Source organism: Saimiri boliviensis, chromosome 14 (genome assembly GCF_048565385.1).
Source record: "Saimiri boliviensis isolate mSaiBol1 chromosome 14, mSaiBol1.pri, whole genome shotgun sequence".
Taxonomy (NCBI): Eukaryota; Metazoa; Chordata; class Mammalia; order Primates; family Cebidae; genus Saimiri; species Saimiri boliviensis.
Window position 1 is genome coordinate 41,663,628 of NC_133462.1, and position 14,306 is coordinate 41,677,933.

General features: G+C 50.5%; 1 long non-coding RNA gene across 1 annotated transcript in view; it reads left to right on the top strand.

Annotated features, from left to right (window-relative positions):
* The window catches only part of LOC141581043 (uncharacterized), a 37,798-nt gene extending 35,628 nt beyond the window's left edge, over positions 1-2,170 (top strand). Inside the window, exon 4 of the long non-coding RNA XR_012513484.1 lies at positions 1,885-2,170. This is a non-coding gene — a long non-coding RNA (uncharacterized LOC141581043). The remainder of the gene's footprint in view (positions 1-1,884) is intronic.
* Positions 2,171-14,306: the final 12,136 nt, after the last annotated feature.

Consider the following 14,306-nt stretch of genomic DNA (forward strand, 5'->3'; position numbering starts at 1 on the left):
GGTCCACATGGTGAAACCCCGTCTCTACTAAAAATACAAAAAATTAGCTGGGCATGGTGGCACGTGCCTGTAATCCCAGCTACTCAGGAGGCTGAGGCAGGAGAATTGCCTGAACCCAGGAGGCGGAGGTTGCGGTGAGCCGAGATCGCGCCATTGCACTCCAGCCTGGGTGACAGAGCAAGGCTCCATCTCGAAAAAAAAAAAAAGAAAAAAAAAATTAAATAAATAAATAAAGGCCGGGCGCGGTGGCTCAAGCCTGTAATCCCAGCACTTTGGGAGGCCGAGGCGGGTGGATCACAAGGTCGAGAGATCGAGACCAACCTGGACAACATGGTGAAACCCCATCTCTACTAAAAATACAAAAAATTAGCTGGGCATGGTGGCGCGTGCCTATAATCCCAGCTACTCAGGAGGCTGAGGCAGGAGAATTGCCTGAACCCAGGAGGTGGAGGTTGCGGTGAGCCGAGATCGCGCCATTGCACTCCAGCCTGGGTAACAAGAGCGAAACTCCGTCTCAAAAAAAAAAAATAAATAAATAAATAAATAAATAAATAAAAACCAGGCCAGTTGCTGTAGCTCTCAACTGTAATCCCAGCACTTTGGCCGTCATGAGCTCGGCAGTTAGACCATCCTGGGCAACACGGTGAAACTCTGTCTCTACTAAAAACAAAAAAATTAGCTGGGTGTAGTGGCAGGCACCTGTAGACCCAACTACTCGGGAGGCTAAGCCAGGAGAATCGCTTGAGCCTGGGAGGCGGAGGTTGCAGTGAGCCGAGATTGCATCACTGAACTCCAGCCTGGGAAACAGCGCGAGACTCAGTCTCAACAACAACAAAAAAACTTTCCAAGTACAGTCCCCCTCTGCAACTTCCTTCTAGTGACTCCCATCCTAAGAGGGGAGCAGACAGGAAGACAGTTCCTGGCAGCCACAGTGGTGAAGGGGGGTGCACCCAGGGGAGCCCATCAGAGGCTCTGTCACTTGTGTCTTTGTTCCTGCTGTTCCTGGAGAAGGTGAGGAGAGGGCCTGATCAGGGGAAAGTCTTCCCAGAAAGATGGAACAGCCAGCAGGAGCAAAGACCTGGTGAAGAGAAACAGCAGTGGTGAACTGACAGATAACCAGATGTGCCCTCCCCTTCACTGAGGTCCTGAGCCAATGCCTGTGGTCAATACCACAGTCACGACTATTGATACTGTATTTCCCAGAGCCTGAAATTCATTGAATGACTGAAGGAACTCATTTACTCCTTGAAGCTGCCCTGCAGTTTGGCTCAGTTGTGCTGAGTTCAGTACAACGATGCTGAGGACTCAGACCCACGGTAGAGCCTGGTACACACTAGGTGCTCAATTAATGCTTGTTGATAAAAGAACAAACAAAGCAAATAACTGGAAAGAGTTAAGAGATCAGCTAGATCCGTCATGGTAGCTCATGAATGGAATCCCAGCACCTTGAGAGGCCGAGGTGAGTGGATCACCTGAGGTCAGGAGTTCGAGACCAGCCTGGTCGACACTGTGAAACCCTGTCTCTACTAAAGATACAAAAATTTTTAGACAGGGTGAAACCCCATCTCTACTAAAAATACAAAATACAGGTGGCACGTGGCTATAATCCAAGCTACCTGGGAGGCTGAGGCAGGAGAATTGCTTGAACCTGGGAGGCGGAGGGTGCAGTGAGCCAAGATCACATCATTGCACTCTGGCCTGGGCAACAAGAGCAAAATTCAGTCTCGAAAGAAAGAGAGAGAGAAAGAGAGAAAGAGAAAGAAAGAGAGGGAAAGAAAGAAGAAAGAGATCAGCTAGTCAGTAATTAGAAATTTAAATGCCTTCACATGAAAGCCCCCACTTTGAGCTAATTTTCTTGCTTTTTAAAAATTTTTTTTTTTTCAGAAACGTGGTCTCACTCTGTCACCCTGGGTAGTGTTCAGCTGCTGGCCTCAAGAGATCCTCTTGCCTCCGTCAGGTCGCCCAGAGTGCTGGGATTCAGGTGAGAGCCACCGTACCTGGCCTTGAGTTATGAATAATTAAAAACAAAAAACAACCCAGAGAACATTGTGTAGGACACAAACCAGGGCAGTGAATCTGATACAAGGTCGCTTCTCCCATTCCTTCATCTTTTTTTTTTTTTTGAGACAGAGTTTCGCTCGTTACCCAGGCTGGAGTGCAATGGCGCCATCTCGGCTCACCGCAACCTCCGCCTCCTGGGCCTCAGGCAATTCTCCTGCCTCAGCCTCCTGAGTAGCTGGGATTACAGGCACGCGCCACCATGCCCTGCTAATTTTTTGTATTTTTTGTAGAGATGGGGTTTCACCATGTGGACCAGGATGGTCTCGATCTCTTGACCTCGTGATCCACCCGCCTCGGCCTCCCAAAGTGCTGGGATTACAGGCTTCAGCCACCGCACCCGGCCTTCCTTCATCTTATCTATGGAAAAACTGGGGCTCGGTGCCACTCAATGATACTTGGAAGGATGCACAGCTCAGAACTCAGAGCAGGGACCGTGGTGATGTTTGTTAAATACTTGCTGTACACTTCACACACATTCTCTCAATAATACGAGATGCAGTCTCGCTCTGTTGCCCAGGCTGCAGCGCAATGGCGCAGTCTCGGCTCACTGCAGCCTCCGCTTCCCAGGTTCAAGTGATTCTCCCGCGTCAGCCTCCTGAGGATCTTGGACTATAGCTTCATGTCACCACACCTGGTTAATTTTTGTATTTTTAGTAGAGACGGGGTTTCACTACGTTGGCCAGGCTGGTCTCGAAGTCCTGACCTCATGATCTGCCTGCCTCAGCCTCCCAAAATGCTGGGGTTACAGGTGTGAGCCACCATGCTGGACCTGTTTGTTTGTTTTTTGAGACAGAGTCTGGCTTTAACACTGAGGCTGTAGTTCAGAAGCACAATCTCAGCTCAGTGCAACCTCCGCCTCCCAAGTTCAAGCAATTCTCCTGCCTTAGCCTCCCAAGTAGGTGGAACTACCCAGTGCCTGCCACTGGGCTGGTTAATTTTTGTAGTTTTAGTAGAGATAGGGTTTCACCACGTTGACCAGGCTGGTCTCCAATTTCTGACCTCAGGTGATCCGCCCGCCTTAGCCTCCTAAAGTGCTGAGATTACAGGCGTGAGCCACTGTGCCCAGTCCTACCTGTTTTTTTAACCGCTGAGGAGTCGAGGGTTCAGAGAGGTTAAGGGACTCACAGAGTCACACAGCAGTAAATGACAGAGGCGGGATTTGAACTCTCCACCTAGAACCAACTCCCTTCAAGATTTAAACCTTTTATATTTCTGTGCAGGAGGAAACCCTGACCCTTCGTGAAGTGGGTGGGGGGATTGGTTCAATACAGCCAACAGCGATTAGATAGTTTCTGAGACCCTGAGTCTTAAGAGTCAAATCTGTTCCCTGCGCCCCCAAATCTAGGTTTACCCAGGCTGGAGGCTAGGGTTCCCTATCCTTACTGCAAACACTCCAACCTCACCCCCTTCAACAGCAGGTGCACACAGTAGGCGCCTAATGAGCGCTTCGATGGTGGTGTTGGAGGCAGCAGCGAGGCTGGCGGAGGAGACAGTCGTGCTTTCCAGCCTCCTGCTCAGCTCCTCAGGGCCTGCCCAGCCCCCAGCCCCAGCCCCAGCCCCAGCCTCCGCGCACCCGGCAGCTCTCCCACCGCAATTACGGTAATTAGCTGGGAGCCTCTCGCCGGGAGGGAGGAGGCGGACTTTGGCCCAGGCTGACCTGCTTCCTGGCGGGCCCGCGGATTGGTCCGCGCGAGCACGTGACGCACGCCGCGGACTTGTTGCTGGGCATCGCGGCGTTGCCACGGCAACGCCTACGCGCGTTCTCTCCGCCGAGTGCCTGGAGAAGTGGCTGCGCTGAGGGTCCTCGGCGAGAGACGAGGAGGGGGGATCACGAGGGCCAGGCGAGCGCTGCCTCCCTCCCTTCCTCCTTCCCTCCCTACCTCAGCTCCCGCTCCCAGTCCCCCGCACCCACAGCTCAGTTGCTCCGAGCCCCCCCAAGGACATAACAAGACATACACGTGGGTGGACAGGACACGACATGGCGAAGATCACAAACGGGGACAGCGAGCACAGAGGGCAGGGCACGCTGAAGGACAGGCAGACAAACACCACAGGGGCACAGAGACCTTGCAGCATCAACAAACAATTGCTGAAACCCCTGCAGTCTCCAGGTCTCTGTTCAGAAGGGGATGTCACCAGACAAGACAGGAGACAGTCCCTGTCCCCCCAGCCATCATCATCATCATCCAGGTCCCCTGTACCTGACCACTCCCTACGTGGGGAGCCTGAGCTAAACGCTTTATCTGCCTCTCATCCTTATTATATCCCAGAATCAGGCGTTGTTATCATCCCCCTCTTACAGATGAGAAAACTGAGGCTCCCAGTGGGAGCCAGTGGGGCAAGAACAAGCTAGGAGGCAGGGAAGGATTCCCACCCTCCAGGATTAGCTATGAAAGCCCCCATATTCTTTCACTTTATGAAACGTCCTCTAATAATAATGATCAAAACAATAGTGTGTTAGTTTTGTATTGCTGTGTAACAAATAGCCCCAAATCTTTTTTGTTGTTGTTGAAACAGGGGCTCCCTCTGTCATCCAGAGGGAGTGCAGTGGCAGGATCAGGGTCCATTCCAACCTCAGCCTCCCGATTAACTGGGACTAAAAGTGGGCACCACCATGCCCAGCTAATTTTTAAATTTTTGTAGAAATGGGGTTTGCCATGTTGCCCAGGCTAGTCTCAAACCCCTGGGCTCAAGCCATCCATTTTGGCCTCCTGAAGTGCTGGGATTAATGGCATGAGCCACCTCACCTAGCTCCGCAAATTTTTTTTTTTTAAGACAGAGTTTCACTCTTATTGCCCAGGCTAGAGTGCAATGGCAAGATCTCTGCTCACTGCAACCTCCGTCTCCGGGGTTCAAGTGATTCTCCTGCCTCAGCCTCTGGAGTAGCTGGGATTACAGGCGCCTACCACCACGCCCAGCTAATTTTGTATTTTTAGTAGAGACGGGTTTCTACCAACATCACCATGTTGGTCAGACTGGTTTCGAACTCCCGACCTCAGTTGATCTGCCCACCTCGGCCTCCCAAAGTGCTGGGATTACAGGCATGAGCCACCACGCCCGGCTGGCCCCTGAAATCTTAATGGCTTAAAATAATCATATTCATTATCTCACTGTTTCTGTGGCTTACCTGCCTCAGAACCTTCCACAGATTTTCTTCAAGGTGTTAGCCAAGGCTGGTGTCTCATCTGAAGATCTGACGCGGGGGAAGCCAGGTGAGGTGTTCAGTGCCTGTAGGCCCAGCTACTCTGGAGGCTGAGGCATGAGAATTGCTTGAGACTAGGAGTTTCAGGCTGTACTGCATTATGATTGCACCTGTGAATAGCCATTGCACACCAGCCGGGGCAATATAGCAAGATCCCATCTCTAAAAGAAAAAAAAAGGATCAGAAAGGGAAAAAAGCCACTTGCAAACTCATATAGGGGTCTCTTCCACATGGTGGGTTGCTGTAAAAGCCTGAAAACTTAGAAGACAAGACATTCTGCTAGCAAGATGGAAGTTACAGTGTCTTATAACCTAAACGTGGATATGACACCTCGTTACTCTATGTGTGTTTATTGTGGTAAAATACGTACCATTAGGCATTACATGACATTTCAGTCAATGACAGACTGCAATTATAATGGTGGTTCAATATGATTTTTTTTTTTTTTTTTGAGACAGAGTCTTGCTCTGTCGCCAAGCTGCAGTAAAGTGACACGATCTCAGTTCACTGCAACTTAGGTCTCCTGGGTTCAGGCAATTCTCCTGCCTCAGCCTCCTGAGTAGCTGGGACTATAGGTCCATACCATCATGCTGAACTAATTTTTGTATTTCTAGTAGAGATGGGGTTTCACCATGTTGGCTAGGATGGTCTCAAACTCCTGACCTGGCGATCCACCCGCCTTGGCCTCCCAAGTGCTAGGATTACAGGCATAAGCCACTACACCCAGCCTTTTTTTTTTTTTTTTAAGATAGAGTCTAGCTGTGGCTCAGGCTGGAGTGCAATGGCACCATCTTGGCTCACTACAATCTCTGGCTTCTTGGTTCAAGCAATTCTCCTGCCTCAGCCTCTGGAATAGCTGGGATCACAGGTGCCCGCCACCATGCCTGGGTAATTTATATATATATATATATATATATATATTTTTTTTTTTTTTTTTTTTTTTTTTGAGACGGAGTTTTGCTCTTGTTACCCAGGCTGGAGTGCAATGACACGATCTCGGCTCACCGCAACCTCCGCCTCCTGGGTTCAGGCAATTCTCCGGCCTCAGCCTCCTGAGTAGCTGGGATTACAGGCACGCGCCACCATGCCCAGCTAATTTTTTGTATTTTTAGTAGAGACGGGGTTTCACCATGTTGGCCAGGACGGTCTCGATCTCTTGACCTCGTGATCCACCCACCTCGGCCTCCCAAAGTACTGGGATTACAGGCTTGAGCCACCGTGCCTGACCCAATTTTTATATTTTTAGTAGAGACAGGGTTTCATCATGATGACCAGGCTGGTCTCGAACTCCTGACCTCAAGCGATTTGCCCACCTCAGCCGCCCAAAGTGCTGGGATTACAGGCATGAGCCGCTGCACCCAGCCCTATTTTCTTATTTTTTCCTCCCTACTTAGATGTATTTTTTTTTTTGACTTTTTATTTTGGAAAGAATCTCAAAAGTTACAAGAGTACCATGACCTCTCAGGTACGATGTTTCCTCACCTCACCTGCTATGAACATTTTAACATGTACACCTGCTTGTTGTTAAAGAGGCCGGAAGGGACTGGGTGCCTCTAAAAATAAGGCTGTTCCCTTACATAATAATGAAGATACAATGAATTCATGAAGTTTCTCGTAGACTTGATGTTATTATCCAATATCTAATCCATATTCACATTTCGCCACCTGTCACCATCACGTTCTTTACAGCTCTTTTCTTTTGTGGTCTGGGAACGTGCGTTGCCTTCAGTATTCCTGTCTTTCATTTGAAGAGATGTTTTGTAAAGTTTTTTTATTCTGAGACAGAGTCTCACTGTGTCCCCAAGGCTGGAGTGCAGTGGTGCGATCTCAGCTCACTGCACGCACCACCATGCCTGGATAAATTTTGTATTTTCAGTAGATACTGGGTTTCACCATGTTGGCCAGGCTGGTCTCAAACTCTTGACCTGAGGTGATCCACCCACCTCAGCCTCCCAGAGTGCTGGGATTACAGGTGTGAGCCACCGCGCCCGGCCTAAACAATTTTTAAAAACACGCAGTTGCAGCCTGAAATTTATGGGCATCTCAACTTTGAGTTGCACAGATGTGGAGTGTCCTTCTTTAAAATCACTTACGTAGCCGGGCGCAGTGGCTCACGCCTGTAATCCCAGCACTTTGGGAGGCCGAGGCGGGTGGATCACGAGGTCAAGAGATCAAGACCATCCTGGTCAACGTGGTGAAACCCCGACTCTACTAAAAATACAAAAAATTAGCTGGGCATGGTGCCGCGTGCCTGTAATCCCAGCTACTCAGGAGGCTGAGGCAGGAGAATTGCCTGAACCCAGGAGGCGGAGGTTGCGGTGAGCCAAGATCGTGCCATTGCACTCCAGCCTGGGTAACAAGAGCGAAACTCCACCTCAAAAAAAAAATAATAAAATAAAATAAAATAAAATAAAATAAAATAAAATAAAATCACTTACGCTAGATTAGTGGGCCCCACCTGGGGGCGATTCTGTCCCCAAGGGATGCTGAGCAATGTCTGCAGTCATTTTTGCCCCTAGAACTGGGGGTGCCTCTGGCATGGAGTAGGTAGAGCCTGTTCAGGAACCGGTAGTACCCACCCCTACCAACCAAGAGTTATCTGGTCCAGATGTCATTAGTGCCGAGACTGAGAAGGTATGAACTGGATCACGGAATAATAATGCCCCTAAGAACTAACTATTTTTATTTATTATTATTATTTTTTTTTAAGAGATGGGGTCTCGTTATGTTGCCCAGGCTGGAGTGCAGTGGCTATTCACAGGCGCAATCCCACTACTGATCAGCATGGGAGTTTTGACCCGCTCCGTTTCCGACCTGGACCAGTTCATCCCTCCTTAGGCAACCTGGTGTTCCCCCACTCCCGGGAGGTCACCATATAGATGCCGAACTCAGTGCAGACACCTGATCGGCATAGCACACTACAGCCCAGAACTGCTGGGCTCAAGCGATCCTCCCACCTCAGCCTCCCGAGTATCTGGGACTACAGGCACGCACCACCATGCCTGGCAGAACTAACTTTTTTTATTGCGCGTTCCGTACTCACCAATCTCACCACGTGTCAACCCACTGAATTCTCACAACCTCCATAGGAGGTGGAACTCTTCACTCCACAGGTGGGCTCAGATACCGGACTTGATTGAGGACTAGCTAATACAGGCACAGGCAGAAAGTACCTCCCCACAAGACACACCCACCCGTGTATCATATCAGTTTACCGTTGCCACAGCAACATCCACACATTACCATCTTTTTCCATTCCAACAACCCAGCAACCCAAAAGCTGCTGCCCTTTTTCTAGAAATGTCTGTATAATCTGCCCCTTAATTTGCATGTAATTAAGAGCGGGTATCAATATGCCGGCAGAACTGCCTCTGGGCTGCTGCTCCGAGCTCACTGGCTGTGGAGTAGCCTCACTGTGCAAGAACAGGACCTCTGCAGCTGCTTATACTGCCACTGCAATTAAGATCGCTAACACCGGCCGGGTGCGGTGGCTCTCGCCTGTAATCCCAGCTTTGGGAGGCCAAGGCAGGTGGATCACCTGAGGAGTTTGAGATCAGCCTGCGCATAATGGCGAAACCCTGCTAAAACTATAAAAAAGTAGCCAGACATGGTGGAGGACGCCTGTAATCCCAGCTACATGGGAGGCTGAGGCAGGAGAATCACTTGAGCCCAGGAGGTGGAGGTTGCAGTGAGCTGAGATGGCGCCACTGCACTCCAGCCTGGAGACTAAAGCAAAACTCTGTCTCCAAAAAAAAAAAAAAAAAAAAAAAAAAAGGGAGAGAGAACAAGCTTGGTGGCTCATGCCTGTAATCCCATTCTGGGAGGCCAAGGTGAGCAGATCACGAGGTCATGAGATCAAGACCATCCTGGCTAACACAGTGAAACCCCGTCTCTACTAAAAACACAAAAATGATCTAGGTGTGGTGGTGCACGCCTGTAGTCCCAGCTACTCAGGAAGCTGAGGCACTGGAATTGCTTGAACCCACGAGGCGGGGTTGCAGTGAGCCGAGATCGTGCCACTGCACTCCAGCCGGGTTGACAGAGCGAGACTCCATCTCAAATTAAAAAAAAAAAAAAGATTTCTCACACCATGGCCAGGCATAGCAGTTCACTCCTGTAATCCCAGCACTTTGGGAGGCCAAGGCGGTTGGACTACTTGAGGTCAAGAATTCAAGACCTCCGGGCGCGGTGGCTCAAGCCTGTAATCCCAGCACTTTGGGAGGCCGAGGCGGGTGGATCACGAGGTCAAGAGATCGAGACCATCCTGGTCAACATGGTGAAACCCCGTCTCTACTAAAAATACAAAAAGTTAGCTGGGCATGGTGGCACGTGCCTGTAATCCCAGCTACTCAGGAGGCTGAGGCAGGAGAATTGCCTGAACCCAGGAGGTGGAGGTTGCGGTGAGCCGAGATCGCACCATTGCACTCCAGCCTGGGTAACAAGAGCGAAACTCCGTCTCCAAAAATAAAAAAAAAAGAATTCAAGACCAGTGTGACCAACATGGTGAAACCCCGTCTCTACTAAAAATACAAAAATTAGGCAGGTATGGTGGTGGGCACCTGTAGTCCCAGCTACTCAGGAGGCTGAGGCAGGAGACTTGCTTGAACCTGGGGGGTGGAGGTTGCAGGGAGCCGAGATCACACTGCTGCATTCCGGCCTGGGTGACAGAATGAGACTCCGTTTCAAAAAAAAAATAAAGGTTGCTAACACCAGCAGCTTGCCCTTGAATTCTCTCCTGGGCAACGGAAAAACCCTCCCCTTCTAACGCCCAGTTTTGGGGCTTGCCTTCCCTGCATCTTGAACTCCCGACCTCAGGTGATCCGCCCGCCCCGGTCTCCCAAAGGGCTGGGACCACAGGCATGAGCCACAGAACCCAACCTTTCCTCCTTCTTCTTCTTCTTCTTTTTTTTTTTTTTTTGAGAGAAAGTCTCACTCTGTCACTCTGTCACCCAGGCCAGAGTGCAGTGGCAGGATCTCAGCTCACTGAAACTTCTGCCTCCTGGACTTAAGCGATTCTCCTGCCTCAGCCTCTCAAGTAGCAGGGATCATGGGCGTGAGCCACCACACCAGACTAATTTTTGTATTTTTAGTAGAGATAGTGATTCAGCATGTTGGCCAGGCTGGTCTCGAACTCCTGACCTCAAATGATCCACCTGGCTCGGCCTCCCAAAGTGCTGGGATTACAGGTGTGAGCCACCACGCCTGGTCTCAAGCTGCAATCCTAAGCCCCTTTGAGTTCAAGGTCTCCGGTCCCACAAGAGTAATATTTCCCAAATTGTGGTCAGACACACTGCCCGCCTCTGGGGCCGCTGGGACTTTCTGGGGACTGTCCCTGGCTCATCAGTTGTGTCTGCACAGGTCTGGGTGCCTCTGTCGCCAGCCGTGAGGGTTCAAGTTTCAGCTCTGCTCGTCTGCTGCCGGCCCTGAGCAGGTGTGGGCCTGGAAGTGAGGCTCATTGATGAGGACTGAGCCTGATAATCCCCGTGTCTCTCACAGCCCTCACAGAGAGTCCCAGCTCACGGAAGACGCCAGTTAGTGGGCTGAAAACAGAGGGGGTTTATGTTCAAGGTGTCTGCACCAGGTGTCTACCCACTGGTGGATGGGTACGGACTGTGCCCACCCAGGGGGATCTTTGTCAGGAGACAGGATTCGTAGATGATCTTTTGGTCTGGGTTTGTCCTATGGTCTAATTCATTTTCTTTCTTTCTTCCTTTCTTTCTTTTTCTCTTCTTTCCTTCCTTCTTTCTTTTTCTTTTTCTCTCTGTCTCTCTCTCTCCTTCCACCCTCCCTCTCTCCCTTCCTCCCTCCACTCTTTCCTTCCTTCCTTCCTTCTTTCTTCCTTTCTTCTGTGTTTTTGTTTTTGTTTTTTTGAGACAGACTCTTGCTCTGTGGCCCAGGCTAGAGTACAATAGTGTGACTTCAGCTCACTGCAGCCTCTGCCTTCCGGGTTCCAGCAATTCTCCCACCTCAGACTCCTGAGTAGCTGGAATTACAGATGCACACCACCATGCCTGGCTAATTTTTATATTTATTTTATTTTATTTTATTTTATTTTTTTGAGACGGAGTTTCGCTCTTGTTACCCAGGCTGGAGTGCAATGGCGCGATCTCGGCTCACCGCAACCTCCGCCTCCTGGGTTCAGGCAATTCTCCTGCCTCAGCCTCCTGAGTAGCTGGGATTACAGGCACGCGCCACCACGCCCAGCTAATTTTTTGTATTTTTAGTAGAGACGGGGTTTCACCATGTTGACCGAGATGGTCTCGATCTCTTGACCTCGTGATCCACCCGCCTCGGCCTCCCAAAGTGCTGGGATTACAGGCTTGAGCCACTGCGCCTGGCTTATTTTATTTTAAGACAGAGTCTTGCTCTGTCACCGGGCTGTGTTGCCGTGGGGCCATCTCTGCTCACTGCAACCACCGCCTCCCAGGTTCAAGCAATTCTCTGCCTCATCCTCCCGAGTGCCTAGGATTACAGGTGCCCACCACCACACCTGGCTCTGCTAATTTTTGTGTTTTTAGTAGAGACGGGATCACAAGGTCAGGAGTTCAAGACCAGCATGGCCAACATGGTAAAACCCCATCTCTGCTAAAAATGCAAAAATGAGCCAGGCATGGTAGTGCGTGCCTGTAGTCCCAGCTACTCAGGAGGCTGAGGCAGGAGAATCATTTGAACCCAGAATATGGAAGTTGCAGTGAGTGTGATCACACCACTGCACTCCAGAGCAAGACCCTGTCTCAAATAATAATAATAATAATAATGACATAGAGGGAGTGGGTGAGAGGCTGGGACCAGGTAAGAACTCAGTGTCCAGGGTTCTTCAGCGGGACAGGTGAGGGGAGGGGGCAGGGTGGCCTTACGGCCCCAGCACTAGCTTTGACGCCTGGTAGACCAGTGCTGAGTCTCACCCTCCCCCACCTTTTTTTGCCGAGGCAGGGATGAGTCTCGCTCTGTAGCCCAGGCTGGAGTGCAGTGGCATGATCTTGGCTCACTGCAACCTCCACCTCCCTGTCCCGGTTCAAGTAATTCTCTTTTTTTTTTTTTTTTTTTTTTTTTGAGACGGAGTTTCACTCTTGTTACCCAGGCTGGAGTGCAATGGCGCGATCTTGGCTCACCGCAACCTCCGCCTCCTGGGTTCAGGCAATTCTCCTGCCTCAGCCTCCTGAGTAGCTGGGATTACAGGCACGCGCCACCATGCCCAGCTAATTTTTTGTATTTTTAGTAGAGACAGGGTTTCACCATGTTGACCAGGATGGTCTTGATCTCTCGACCTCGTGATCCACCCGCCTCGGCCTCCCAAAGTGCTGGGATTACAGGCTTGAGCCACCGTGCCCGGCCAATTTTTTTTTTTTTTTTTTTTTTTTGAGACAGAGTTTCGCTCTTGTTACCCAGGCTGGAGTGCAATGGCGCGATCTCGGCTCACCGCAACCTCCGCCTCCTGGGTTCAGGCAATTCTCCTGCCTCAGCCTCCTGAGTAGCTGGGATTACAGGCACGTGCCACCATGCCCAGCTAATTTTTTGTATTTTTAGTAGAGACGGGGTTTCACCATGTTGACCAGGATGGTCTTGATCTCTCGACCTTGTGATCCACCCGCCTCGGCCTCCCAAAGTGCTGGGATTACAGACTTGAGCCACCGTGCCCGGCCAATTTTTTTTTTTTTTTTAAAGAGACAGGGTTTCACCATGTTGGTCAGACTGGTCTTGAACTCAGGTAATCCACCCACCTCGGCCTTCGAAAGTGCTGGGATCACAGGCGTGAGCCGCCTTGCCTGGCTTCTAATTTTTGTATTTTTTAGTAGAGATGGGGTTTCACCATCTTGGCCAGTCTGGTCTTGAACTCCTGACCTCATGATCCACCCATCTCGGCCTCCCAAAGTGCTGGGATGACAGGCCTCCCAAAGTGTCACCGTGCCCGGCCACCTTCCCCCATCTTATTTGTCTTATAGGAGAATAAGGACAGAGCAGGGAGGGTGCCGTGCTGGCAACCACGGCCAGCCTTGCTAAAGCCGCCTTAATCTTCCCTTCCAGAACACTGAGTATATTCTGTCTGTTAGATCCAAAGCTGGGAAAACTTAGACCAAGACAGCAAACGTTTCACACACACACACACACACACACACACACACACACAGAGAGAGAGAGAGAGAGAGAGAGAGAGAGAGAGAGAGAAACTGTCTAATACAGACAACATCCTCCTGAAACCACAGTGACTAGTAGCTTGGGGGTGGGGGCGCTGGCGACATTAATGATTCTCTGTGCAGATTTTTCCAGCACAGGTTACGGTACCAGCAACGCAGTGTGTGTGTGGGGGCGGGTGTGCATGTGTGAGTGACTGAGTGTGGACGTGGGTGCACGTGTGTGTGCGCGCGTGTGACTGTGTGTACATGCGTATTTGCGTAGCTGTTTGAATGTGCATTGCACCCCCATGTGTGCGTCTGCGTGGCTGTGATGCGTGTGTGTGTATGTGTGTGCACTTTCACAAAGGTGTTCAGCGCTGTGAGTGCAGAGCAGGGTTCCTTCCCACGAGCCATGTGATGGGCTGTGTGCATGTGTGCGTCTGTGGTGTGACCCTGTCCTGCACTGTTCTGCAGTCTTTGTTTTCTGGCTTTTTGTTTCTTGGCTTTTGTGGGGCTTTTTGAGACAGGGTCTGGCTCTGTCACCCAGCTTGGAGTGCGGTGGCACAATCTCAGCTCACTGCAGCCTCCATCTCCTGATTGAAATGATCCTCCTACCTCAGCCTCCCCACCTACAGAGGCCAGGTACAGTGGCTCACACTTGTAATCCCAGCATTTTGGGAAGCCGAGGTGGGAGAATCACTTGAATCACTTGAGCCCACGAGTTTGAGACTTGCCTGGGCGGCATGGAAAAACCCTGTCTCTCTAAAAAAAAAAAAGGAAGAAAGCAGGTATGGTAATGTGGCTTACACCTGTGATCTCAGCACTTTGGGAGGTTGAGGTGGGTAGATCACTGGAGGTCAGGAGTTCAAGACCAGCCTGGATAACATAGTGAGAATCCATGTCTACAAAAAAATAAAAAATTAGCTGGG